The sequence below is a fragment of the Schistocerca piceifrons genome, chromosome 6 (genome assembly GCF_021461385.2).
Source record: "Schistocerca piceifrons isolate TAMUIC-IGC-003096 chromosome 6, iqSchPice1.1, whole genome shotgun sequence".
NCBI lineage: Eukaryota > Metazoa > Arthropoda > Insecta > Orthoptera > Acrididae > Schistocerca > Schistocerca piceifrons.
Window position 1 is genome coordinate 156,534,574 of NC_060143.1, and position 12,727 is coordinate 156,547,300.

At 51.4% G+C, this 12,727-nt stretch overlaps 2 non-coding genes across 2 annotated transcripts; both read left to right on the plus strand.

Annotated features, from left to right (window-relative positions):
- The first annotated feature begins 413 nt into the window (after positions 1-413).
- On the plus strand, positions 414-488 carry Trnal-caa. The gene has a single exon. It is a non-coding gene; the product is annotated as a tRNA-Leu (tRNA).
- Positions 489-2,828: 2,340 nt separating this feature from the next.
- Positions 2,829-2,903, plus strand: Trnal-caa. Its single transcript has one exon. It is a non-coding gene; the product is annotated as a tRNA-Leu (tRNA).
- The last annotated feature ends 9,824 nt before the right edge of the window (positions 2,904-12,727 follow it).

Sequence of the window (12,727 nt, forward strand, 5' to 3'; positions counted from 1 at the left end):
TCTTTCAAGAGTGCTAGTTCTGCAAGGCTCGCAGGAGGGCTTCTGTAAAGTTTGGAAGGTAGGAGACGAGATACTGGCAGAAGTAAAGCTGTGAGTACCGGGCGTGAGTCGTGCTTCGGTAGCTGAGTTGGTAGAGCACTTGCCTGCGAAAGGCAAAGGTCCCGAGTTGGAGTCTCGGTCGGGCACACAGTTTCAATCTGCCAGGAAGTTTCATATCAGCGCACACTCCGCTGCAGAGTGAAAAATCTCACTCTGGAAACATCCCCCAGGCTGTGGCTAAGCCATGTCTCCGCAATATCCTTTCTTTCAGGAGTGCTAGTTCTGCAAGGTTTGCAGGAGGGCTTCTGTAAAGTTTGGAAGGTAGGAGACGAGGTACTGGCAGAAGTAAAGCTGTGAGTACTGGGCGTGAGTCGTGCTTCGGTAGCTCAGTTGGTAGAGCACTTGCCCGCAAAAGGCAAAGGTCCCGAGTTCGAGTCTCGGTCGGGCACACAGTTTTAATCTGCCAGGAAGTTTCATATCAGCGCACACTCCGCTGCAGAGTGAATAATCTCATTCTGGAAACATCCCCCAGGCTGTGGCTAAGCCATGTCTCCGCAATATCCTTTCTTTCAGGACTGCTAGTTCTGCAAGGTTCGCAGGAGAGCTTCTCTAAAGTTTGGAAGGTAGGAGACGAGGTACTGGCAGAAGTAAAGCTGTGACTACCGGGCGTGAGTCGTGCTTTGGTAGCTCAGTTGGTAGAGCACTTGCCCGAGAAAGGCAAAGGTCCTGAGTTCTAGTCTCGGTCGGGCTCACAGTTTTAATCTGCCAGGAAGTTTCATATCAGCGCACACTCCGCTGCAGAGTGAAAAATCTCATTCTGGAGACATCCCCCAGGCTGTGGCTAAGCCATGTCTCCGCAATATCCTTTCTTTCAGGAGTGCTAGTTCTGCAAGGTTCGCAGGAGAGCTTCTGTAAAGTCTGGAAGGTAGGAGACGAGGTACTGGCAGAAGTAGAGCTGGAGTACGGGGCGTGAGTCGTGCTTCGGTAGCTCAGTTGGTAGAGCACTTGCCCGCGAAAGGCAAAGGTCCCGAGTTCCAGTCTCGGTCGGGCACACAATTTTGATCTGCCAGGGAGTTTCATATCAGCGCACACTCCGCTGCAGAGTGAAAAATCTCATTCTGGAGACATCCCCCAGGCTGTGGCTAAGCCATGTCTCCGCAATATCCTTTCTTTCAGGAGTGCTATTTCTGCAAGGTTCACAGGAGAGCTTCTGTAAAGTTTGGAAGGTAGGAGACGAGGTACTGGCAGAAGTAAAGCTGTGAGTACCGGGCGTGAGTCGTCCTTCGGTAGCTCAGTTGGTAGAGCACTTGCCCGCGAAAGGCAAAGGTCTCGAGTTCGAGTCTCTGTCAGGCACACACTTTAATCTGCCAGGAAGTTTCATGTCAGCGCACACTCCGCTGCTGAGTGAAAAATCTCATTCTGGAAACATCCCCCTGGCTGTGGCTAAGCCATGTCTCCGCAATATCCTTTCTTTCAGGAGTGCTAGTTCTGCAAGGTTTGCAGGAGAGCTTCTGTAAAGTTTGGAAGGTAGGAGACGAGGTACTGGCAGAAGTAAAGCTGTGAGTACCGGGCGTGAGTCGTGCTTCGGTAGCTCAGTTGGTAGAGCACTTGCCCGCGAAAAGAAAAAGGTCCCGAGTTCGAGTCTCGGTCGGGCACACAGTTTTAATCTGCCAGGAAGTTTCATATCAGCGCACACTCCGCTGCAGAGTGAAAAATCTCATTCTGGAAACATCCCCCAGGCTGTGGCTAAGCCATGTCTCCGCAAATCCTTTCTTTCAGGAGTGCTAGTTCTGCAAGGTTCGCAGGACAGCTTCTGTAAAGTTTGGAAGGTAGGAGACGAGGTACTGGCAGAAGTATAGCTGTGAGTACCGGGCGTGAGTCGTGCTTCGGTAGCTCAGTTGGTAGAGCACTTGCCCGCGAAAAGCAAAGGTCCCGAGTTCGAGTCTCGGACGGGCACACAGTTTTAATCTGCCAGGAAGTTTCATGTCAGCGCACACTCCGCTGCAGAGTGAAAAAATCTCATTCTGGAAACATCCCCCAGGCTGTGGCTAAGCCATGTCTCCGCAATATCCTTTCTTTCAGGAGTGCTAGTTCTGCAAGGTTCGCAGGAGAGCTTCTGTAAAGTTTGGAAGGTAGGAGACGAGGTACTGGCAGAAGTAAAGCTGTGAGTACCGGGCGTGAGTCGTGCGTCGGTAGCTCAGTTGGTAGAGCACTTGCCCGCGAAAGGCAAAGGTCCCGAGTTCGAGACTCGGTCGGGCACACAGTTTTAATCTGCCAGGAAGTTTCATATCAGCGCACACTCCGCTGCAGAGTGAAAAAACTCATTCTGGAAACATCTCCCAGGCTGTGGCTAAGACATGTCTCCGCAATATCCTTTCTTTCAAGAATGCTAGTTCTGCAAGGCTCGCAGGAGAGCTTCTGTAAAGTTTGGAAGGTAGGAGACGAGGTACTGGCAGAAGTAAAGCTGTGAGTACCGGGCGTGAGTCGTGCTTCGGTAGCTGATTTGGTAGAGCACTTGCCTGCGAAAGGCAAAGGTCCCGAGTTGGAGTCTCGGTCGGGCACACAGTTTCAATCTGCCAGGAAGTTTCATATCAGCGCACACTCCGCTGCAGAGTGAAAAATCTCACTCTGGAAACATCCCCCAGGCTGTGGCTAAGCCATGTCTCCGCAATATCCTTTCTTTCAGGAGTGCTAGTTCTGCAAGGTTTGCAGGAGGGCTTCTGTAAAGTTTGGAAGGTAGGAGACGAGGTACTGGCAGAAGTAAAGCTGTGAGTACCGGGCGTGAGTCGTGCTTCGGTAGCTCAGTTGGTAGAGCACTTGCCCGCAAAAGGCAAAGGTCCCGAGTTCGAGTCTCGGTCGGGCACACAGTTTTAATCTGCCAGGAAGTTTCATATCAGCGCACACTCCGCTGCAGAGTGAATAATCTCATTCTGGAAACATCCCCCAGGCTGTGGCTAAGCCATGTCTCCGCAATATCCTTTCTTTCAGGAGTGCTAGTTCTGCAAGGTTCGCAGGAGAGCTTCTCTAAAGTTTGGAAGGTAGGAGACGAGGTACTGGCAGAAGTAAAGCTGTGACTACCGGGCGTGAGTCGTGCTTTGGTAGCTCAGTTGGTAGAGCACTTGCCCGAGAAAGGCAAAGGTCCTGAGTTCTAGTCTCGGTGGGGCTCACAGTTTTAATCTGCCAGGAAGTTTCATATCAGCGCACACTCCGCTGCAGAGTGAAAAATCTCATTCTGGAGACATCCCCCAGGCTGTGGCTAAGCCATGTCTCCGCAATATCCTTTCTTTCAGGAGTGCTAGTTCTGCAAGGTTCGCAGGAGAGCTTCTGTAAAGTCTGGAAGGTAGGAGACGAGGTACTGGCAGAAGTAAAGCTGTGAGCACCGGCCGTGAGTCGTGCTTCGGTAGCTCAGTTGGTAGAGCACTTGCCCGCGAAAGGCAAAGGTCCCGAGTTTGAGTTTTGGTCGGGCACACAGTTTTAATCTGCCAGGAAGTTTCATATCAGCGCACTCTCCGCTGCAGAGTGAAAAATCTCATTCTGGAAACATCCCCCAGGCTGTGGCTAAGCCGTGTCTCCGCAATATCCTTTCTTTCAGGAGTGCTAGTTCTGCAAGGCTCGCAGGAGAGCTTCTGTAAAGTTTGGAAGGTAGGAGACGAGGTACTGGCAGAAGTAAAGCTGTGAGTACCGGGCGTGAGTCGTGCTTCGGTAGCTCTGTTGGTACAGCACTTGCCCGCGAAAGGCAAAGGTCCCGAGTTCGAGTCTCGGTCGGGCACACAGTTTTAATCTGCCAGGAAGTTTCATATCAGCGCACACTCCGCTGCAGAGTGAATAATCTCATTCTGGACACATCCCCCACGCTGTGGCTAAGCCATGTCTCCGCAATATCCTTTCTTTCAGGAGTGCTAGTTCTGCAAGGTTCGCAGGAGAGCTTCTGTAAAGTTTGGAAGGTAGGAGACGAGGTACTGGCAGAAGTAAAGCTGGAGTACGGGGCGTGAGTCGTGCTTCGGTAGCTCAGTTGGTAGAGCACTTGCCCGCGAAAGGCAAAGGTCCCTAGTTCCAGTCTCGGTCGGGCACACAATTTTGATCTGCCAGGGAGTTTCATATCAGCGCACACTCCGCTGCAGAGTGAAAAATCTCATTCTGGAGACATCCCCCAGGCTGTGGCTAAGCCATGTCTCCGCAATATCCTTTCTTTCAGGAGTGCTAGTTCTTCAAGGTTTGCAGGAGTGCTTCTGTAAAGTTTGGAAGGTAGGAGACGAGGTACTGGTAGAAGTAAAGCTGTGAGTACCGGGCGTGAGTCGTGCTTCGGTAGCTCAGTTGGTAGAGCACTTGCCCGCGAAAGGCAAAGGACCCGAGTTCGAGTCTGGGTCGGGCACACAGTTTTAATCTGCCAGGAAGTTTCATATCAGCGCACACTCCGCTGCAGAGTGAAAAATTTCATTCTGGAAACATCCCCCAGGCTGTGGCAAAGCCATGTCACCGCAATATCCTTTCTTTCAGGAGTGCTATTTCTGCAAGGTTCACAGGAGAGCTTCTGTAAAGTTTGGAAGGTAGGAGACGAGGTACTGGCAGAAGTAAAGCTGTGAGTACCGGGCGTGAGTCGTGCTTCGGTAGCTCAGTTGGTAGAGCACTTGAGCGCGAAAGGCAAAGGTCTCGAGTTCGAGTCTCTGTCAGGCACACACTTTAATCTGCCAGGAAGTTTCATGTCAGCGCACACTCCGCTGCTGAGTGAAAAATCTCATTCTGGAAACATCCCCCTGGCTGTGGCTAAGCCATGTCTCCGCAATATCCTTTCTTTCAGGAGTGCTAGTTCTGCAAGGTTTGCAGGAGAGCTTCTGTAAAGTTTGGAAGGTAGGAGACGAGGTACTGGCAGAAGTAAAGCTGTGGGTACCGGGCGTGAGTCGTGCTTCGGTAGCTCAGTTGGTAGAGCACTTGCCCGCGAAAAGAAAAAAGTCCCGAGTTCGAGTCTCGGTCGGGCACACAGTTTTAATCTGCCAGGAAGTTTCATATCAGCGCACACTCCGCTGCAGAGTGAAAAATCTCATTCTGGAAACATCCCCCAGGCTGTGGCTAAGCCATGTCTCCGCAAATCCTTTCTTTCAGGAGTGCTAGTTCTGCAAGGTTCGCAGGACAGCTTCTGTAAAGTTTGGAAGGTAGGAGACGAGGTACTGGCAGAAGTATAGCTGTGAGTACCGGGCGTGAGTCGTGCTTCGGTAGCTCAGTTGGTAGAGCACTTGCCCGCGAAAAGCAAAGGTCCCGAGTTCGAGTCTCGGACGGGCACACAGTTTTAATCTGCCAGGAAGTTTCATGTCAGCGCACACTCCGCTGCAGAGTGAAAAAATCTCATTCTGGAAACATCCCCCAGGCTGTGGCTAAGCCATGTCTCCGCAATATCCTTTCTTTCAGGAGTGCTAGTTCTGCAAGGTTCGCAGGAGAGCTTCTGTAAAGTTTGGAAGGTAGGAGACGAGGTACTGGCAGAAGTAAAGCTGTGAGTACCGGGCGTGAGTCGTGCTTCGGTAGCTCAGTTGGTAGAGCACTTGCCCGCGAAAGGCAAAGGTCCCGAGTTCGAGACTCGGTCGGGCACACAGTTTTAATCTGCCAGGAAGTTTCATATCAGCGCACACTCCGCTGCAGAGTGAAAAATCTCATTCTGGAAACATCTCCCAGGCTGTGGCTAAGACATGTCTCCGCAATATCCTTTCTTTCAAGAGTGCTAGTTCTGCAAGGCTCGCAGGAGAGCTTCTGTAAAGTTTGGAAGGTAGGAGACGAGGTACTGGCAGAAGTAAAGCTGTGAGTACCGGGCGTGAGTCGTGCTTCGGTAGCTGAGTTGGTAGAGCACTTGCCTGCGAAAGGCAAAGGTCCCGAGTTGGAGTCTCGGTCGGGCACACAGTTTCAATCTGCCAGGAAGTTTCATATCAGCGCACACTCCGCTGCAGAGTGAAAAATCTCACTCTGGAAACATCCCCCAGGCTGTGGCTAAGCCATGTCTCCGCAATATCCTTTCTTTCAGGAGTGCTAGTTCTGCAAGGTTTGCAGGAGGGCTTCTGTAAAGTTGGAAGGTAGGAGACGAGGTACTGGCAGAAGTAAAGCTGTGAGTACCGGGCGTGAGTCGTGCTTCGGTAGCTCAGTTGGTAGAGCACTTGCCCGCAAAAGGCAAAGTTCCCGAGTTCGAGTCTCGGTCGGGCACACAGTTTTAATCTGCCAGGATGTTTCATATCAGCGCACACTCCGCTGCAGAGTGAATAATCTCATTCTGGAAACATCCCCCAGGCTGTGGCTAAGCCATGTCTCCGCAATATCCTTTCTTTCAGGAGTGCTAGTTCTGCAAGGTTCGCAGGAGAGCTTCTGTAAAGTTTGGAAGGTAGGAGACGAGGTACTGGCAGAAGTAAAGCTGTGACTACCGGGCGTGAGTCGTGCTTTGGTAGCTCAGTTGGTAGAGCACTTGCCCGAGAAAGGCAAAGGTCCTGAGTTCTAGTCTCGGTCGGGCTCACAGTTTTAATCTGCCAGGAAGTTTCATATCAGCGCACACTCCGCTGCAGAGTGAAAAATCTCATTCTGGAGACATCCCCCAGGCTGTGGCTAAGCCATGTCTCCGCAATATCCTTTCTTTCAGGAGTGCTAGTTCTGCAAGGTTCGCAGGAGAGCTTCTGTAAAGTCTGGAAGGTAGGAGACGAGGTACTGGCAGAAGTAAAGCTGTGACTACCGGGCGTGTGTCGTGCTTTGGTAGCTCAGTTGGTAGAGCACTTGCCCGCGAAAGGCAAAGGTCTCGAGTTCGAGTCTCGGTCGGGCACACAGTTTTAATCTGCCAGGAAGTTTCATATCAGCGCACACTCCGCTGCAGAGTGAAAAATCTCATTCTGGAAACATCCCCCAGGCTGTGGCTAAGTCATGTCTCCGCAATATCCTTTCTTTCAGGAGTGCTAGTTCTGCAAGGTTCGCAGGAGAGCATCTGTAAAGTTTGGAAGGTAGGAGACGAGGTACTGGCAGAAGTAAAGCTGTGAGTACTGGGCGTGAGTCGTGCTTCGGTAGCTCAGTTTGTAGAGCACTTGCCCGCGAAAGGCAAAGGTCGCGAGTTCGAGTCTCGGTCGGGCACACAGTTTTAATCTGCCAGGAAGTTTCATATCAGCGCACATTCCGCTGCAGAGTGAAAAATCTCATTCTGGAAACATCCCCCAGGCTGTGGCTAAGCCATGTCTCCGCAATATCCTTTCTTTAAGGAGTGCTAGTTCTGCAAGTTTCGCAGGAGAGCTTCTGTAAAGCTTGGAAGGTAGGAGACGAGGTTCTGGCAGAAGTAAAGCTGTGAGTACCGGGCGTGAGTCATGCTTTGATAGCTCAGTTGGTAGAGCACTTGCCCGGGAAAGGCAAAGGTCCCGAGTTCGAGTTTTGGTCGGGCACACAGTTTTAATCTGCCAGGAAGTTTCATATCAGCGCACACTCCGCTGCAGAGTGAAAAATCTCATTCTGGAAACATCCCCCAGGCTGTGGCTGAGCCATGTCTCCGCAATATCCTTTCTTTCAGGAGTGCTAGTTCTCCAAGGCTCGCAGGAGAGCTTCTGTAAAGTTTGGAAGGTAGGAGACGAGGTACTGGCAGAAGTAAAGCTGTGAGTACCGGGCATGAGTCGTGCTTCGGTAACTCTGTTGGTACAGCACTTGCCCGCGAAAGGCAAAGGTCCCGAGTTCGAGTCTCGGTCGGGCACACAGTTTTAATCTGCCAGGAAGTTTCATATCAGCGCACACTCCGCTGCAGAGTTAATAATCTCATTCTGGACACATCCCCCAGGCTGTGGCTAAGCCATGTCTCCGCAATATCCTTTCTTTCAGGAGTGCTAGTTCTGCAAGGTTTGCAGGAGAGCTTCTGTAAAGTTTGGAAGGTAGGAGACGAGGTACTGGCAGAAGTAAAGCTGTGAGTACCGGGCGTGAGTCGTGCTTCGGTAGCTCAGTTGGTAGAGCACTTGCCCGCGAAAAGAAAAAGGTCCCGAGTTCGAGTCTCGGTCGGGCACACAGTTTTAATCTGCCAGGAAGTTTCATATCAGCGCACACTCCGCTGCAGAGTGAAAAATCTCATTCTGGAAACATCCCCCAGGCTGTGGCTAAGCCATGTCTCCGCAATATCCTTTCTTTCAGGAGTGCTAGTTCTGCAAGGTTCGCAGGACAGCTTCTGTAAAGTTTGGAAGGTAGGAGACGAGGTACTGGCAGAAGTATAGCTGTGAGTACCGGGCGTGAGTCGTGCTTCGGTAGCTCAGTTGGTAGAGCACTTGCCCGCGAAAAGCAAAGGTCCCGAGTTCGAGTCTCAGACGGGCACACAGTTTTAATCTGCCAGGAAGTTTCATGTCAGCGCACACTCCGCTGCAGAGTGAAAAAATCTCATTCTGGAAACATCCCCCAGGCTGTGGCTAAGCCATGTCTCCGCAATATCCTTTCTTTCAGGAGTGCTAGTTCTGCAAGGTTCGCAGGAGAGCTTCTGTAAAGTTTGGAAGGTAGGAGACGAGGTACTGGCAGAAGTAAAGCTGTGAGTACTGGGCGTGAGTCGTGCTTCGGTAGCTCAGTTGGTAGAGCACTTGCCCGCGAAAGGCAAAGGTCGCGAGTTCGAGTCTCGGTCGGGCACACAGTTTTAATCTGCCAGGAAGTTTCATATCAGCGCACATTCCGCTGCAGAGTGAAAAATCTCATTCTGGAAACATCCCCCAGGCTGTGGCTAAGCCATGTCTCCGCAATATCCTTTCTTTCAGGAGTGCTAGTTCTGCAAGTTTCGCAGGAGAGCTTCTGTAAAGCTTGGAAGGTAGGAGACGAGGTTCTGGCAGAAGTAAAGCTGTGAGTACCGGGCGTGAGTCATGCTTTGGTAGCTCAGTTGGTAGAGCACTTGCCCGCGAAAGGCAAAGGTCCCGAGTTCGAGTTTTGGTCGGGCACACAGTTTTAATCTGCCAGGAAGTTTCATATCAGCGCACACTCCGCTGCAGAGTGAAAAATCTCATTCTGGAAACATCCCCCAGGCTGTGGCTAAGCCATGTCTCCGCAATATCCTTTCTTTCAGGAGTGCTAGTTCTCCAAGGCTCGCAGGAGAGCTTCTGTAAAGTTTGGAAGGTAGGAGACGAGGTACTGGCAGAAGTAAAGCTGTGAGTACCGGGCATGAGTCGTGCTTCGGTAACTCTGTTGGTACAGCACTTGCCCGCGAAAGGCAAAGGTCCCGAGTTCGAGTCTCGGTCGGGCACACAGTTTTAATCTGCCAGGAAGTTTCATATCAGCGCACACTCCGCTGCAGAGTGAATAATCTCATTCTGGACACATCCCCCAGGCTGTGGCTAAGCCATGTCTCCGCAATATCCTTTCTTTCAGGAGTGCTAGTTCTGCAAGGTTTGCAGGAGAGCTTCTGTAAAGTTTGGAAGGTAGGAGACGAGGTACTGGCAGAAGTAAAGCTGTGAGTACCGGGCGTGAGTCGTGCTTCGGTAGCTCAGTTGGTAGAGCACTTGCCCGCGAAAAGAAAAAGGTCCCGAGTTCGAGTCTCGGTCGGGCACACAGTTTTAATCTGCCAGGAAGTTTCATATCAGCGCACACTCCGCTGCAGAGTGAAAAATCTCATTCTGGAAACATCCCCCAGGCTGTGGCTAAGCCATGTCTCCGCAATATCCTTTCTTTCAGGAGTGCTAGTTCTGCAAGGTTCGCAGGACAGCTTCTGTAAAGTTGGGAAGGTAGGAGACGAGGTACTGGCAGAAGTATAGCTGTGAGTACCGGGCGTGAGTCGTGCTTCGGTAGCTCAGTTGGTAGAGCACTTGCCCGCGAAAAGCAAAGGTCCCGAGTTCGAGTCTCAGACGGGCACACAGTTTTAATCTGCCAGGAAGTTTCATGTCAGCGCACACTCCGCTGCAGAGTGAAAAAATCTCATTCTGGAAACATCCCCCAGGCTGTGGCTAAGCCATGTCTCCGCAATATCCTTTCTTTCAGGAGTGCTAGTTCTGCAAGGTTCGCAGGAGAGCTTCTGTAAAGTTTGGAAGGTAGGAGACGAGGTACTGGCAGAAGTAAAGCTGTGAGTACCGGGCGTGAGTCGTGCTTCGGTAGCTCAGTTGGTAGAGCACTTGCCCGCGAAAGGCAAAGGTCCCGAGTTCGAGACTCGGTCGGGCACACAGTTTTAATCTGCCAGGAAGTTTCATATCAGCGCACACTCCGCTGCAGAGTGAAAAATCTCATTCTGGAAACATCTCCCAGGCTGTGGCAAAGACATGTCTCCGCAATATCCTTTCTTTCAAGAGTGCTAGTTCTGCAAGGCTCGCAGGAGAGCTTCTGTAAAGTTTGGAAGGTAGGAGACGAGGTACTGGCAGAAGTAAAGCTGTGAGTACCGGGCGTGAGTCGTGCTTCGGTAGCTGAGTTGGTAGAGCACTTGCCTGCGAAAGGCAAAGGTCCCGAGTTGGAGTCTCGGTCGGGCACACAGTTTCAATCTGCCAGGAAGTTTCATATCAGCGCACACTCCGCTGCAGAGTGAAAAATCTCACTCTGGAAACATCCCCCAGGCTGTGGCTAAGCCATGTCTCCGCAATATCCTTTCTTTCAGGAGTGCTAGTTCTGCAAGGTTTGCAGGAGGGCTTCTGTAAAGTTGGAAGGTAGGAGACGAGGTACTGGCAGAAGTAAAGCTGTGAGTACCGGGCGTGAGTCGTGCTTCGGTAGCTCAGTTGGTAGAGCACTTGCCCGCAAAAGGCAAAGTTCCCGAGTTCGAGTCTCGGTCGGGAACACAGTTTTAATCTGCCAGGAAGTTTCATATCAGCGCACACTCCGCTGCAGAGTGAAAAATCTCATTCTGGAAACATCCCCCAGGCTGTGGCTAAGTCATGTCTCCGCAATATCCTTTCTTTCAGGTGTGCTAGTTCTGTAAGGTTCGCAGGAGAGCTTCTGTAAAGTTTGGAAGGTACGAGACGAGGTACTGGCAGAAGTAAAGCTGTGAGTACTGGGCGTGAGTCGTGCTTCGGTAGCTCAGTTGGTAGAGCACTTGCCCGCGAAAGGCAAAGGTCCCGAGTTCGAGTCTCGGTCGGGCACACAGTTTTAATCTGCCAGGAAGTTTCATATCAGCGCACACTCCGCTGCAGAGTGAAAAATCTCATTCTGGAAACATCCCCCAGGCTGTGGCTAAGCCATGTCTCCGCAATATCCTTTCTTTCAGGAGTGCTAGTTCTGCAAGGTTCGCAGGAGAGCTTCTGTAAAGCTTGGAAGGTAGGAGACGAGGTTCTGGCAGAAGTAAAGCTGTGAGTACCGGGCGTGAGTCATGCTTTGGTAGCTCAGTTGGTAGAGCACTTGCCCGCGAAAGGCAAAGGTCCCGAGTTCGAGTTTTGGTCGGGCACACAGTTTTAATCTGCCAGGAAGTTTCATATCAGCGCACACTCCGCTGCAGAGTGAAAAATCTCATTCTGGAAACATCCCCCAGGCTGTGGCTAAGCCATGTCTCCGCAATATCCTTTCTTTCAGGAGTGCTAGTTCTGCAAGGCTCGCAGGAGAGCTTCTGTAAAGTTTGGAAGGTAGGAGACGAGGTACTGGCAGAAGTAAAGCTGTGACTACCGGGCGTGAGTCGTGCTTTGGTAGCTCAGTTGGTAGAGCACTTGCCCGAGAAAGGCAAAGGTCCTGAGTTCTAGTCTCGGTCGGGCTCACAGTTTTAATCTGCCAGGAAGTTTCATATCAGCGCACACTCCGCTGCAGAGTGAAAAATCTCATTCTGGAGACATCCCCCAGGCTGTGGCTAAGTCATGTCTCCGCAATATCCTTTCTTTCAGGAGTGCTAGTTCTGCAAGGTTCGCAGGAGAGCTTCTGTAAAGTTTGGAAGGTAGGAGACGAGGTACTGGCAGAAGTAAAGCTGTGAGTACTGATCGTGAGTCGTGCTTCGGTAGCTCAGTTGGTAGAGCACTTGCCCGCGAAAGGCAAAGGTCCCGAGTTCGAGTCTCGGTCGGGCACACAGTTTTAATCTGCCAGGAAGTTTCATATCAGCGCACATTCCGCTGCAGAGTGAAAAATCTCATTCGCGAAACATCCCCCAGGCTGTGGCTAAGCCATGTCTCCGCAATATCCTTTCTTTCAGGAGTGCTAGTTCTGCAAGGTTCGCAGGAGAGCTTCTGTAAAGCTTGGAAGGTAGGAGACGAGGTTCTGGCAGAAGTATAGCTGTGAGTACCGGGCGTGAGTCGTGCTTCGGTAACTCTGTTGGTATAGCACTTGCCCGCGAAAGGCAAAGGTCCCGAGTTCGAGTCTCGGTCGGGCACACAGTTTTAATCTGCCAGGAAGTTTCATATCAGCGCACACTCCGCTGCAGAGTGAATAATCTCATTCTGGACACATCCCCCAGGCTGTGGCTAAGCCATGTCTCCGCAATATCTTTTCTTTCAGGAGTGTTAGTTCTGCAAGGTTCGCAGGAGAGCTTCTGTAAAGTTTGGAAGGTAGGAGACGAGGTACTGGCAGAAGTAAAGTTGGAGTACCGGGCGTGAGTCGTGCTTCGGTAACTCTGTTGGTACAGCACTTGCCCGCGAAAGGCAAAGGTCCCGAGTTCGAGTCTCGGTCGGGCACACAGTTTTAATCTGCCAGGAAGTTTCATATCAGCGCACACTCCGCTGCAGAGTGAATAATCTCATTCTGGACACATCCCCCAGGCTGTGGCTAAGCCATGTCTCCGCAATATCTTTTCTTTCAGGAGTGTTAGTTCTGCAAGGTTCGCAGGAGAGCTTCT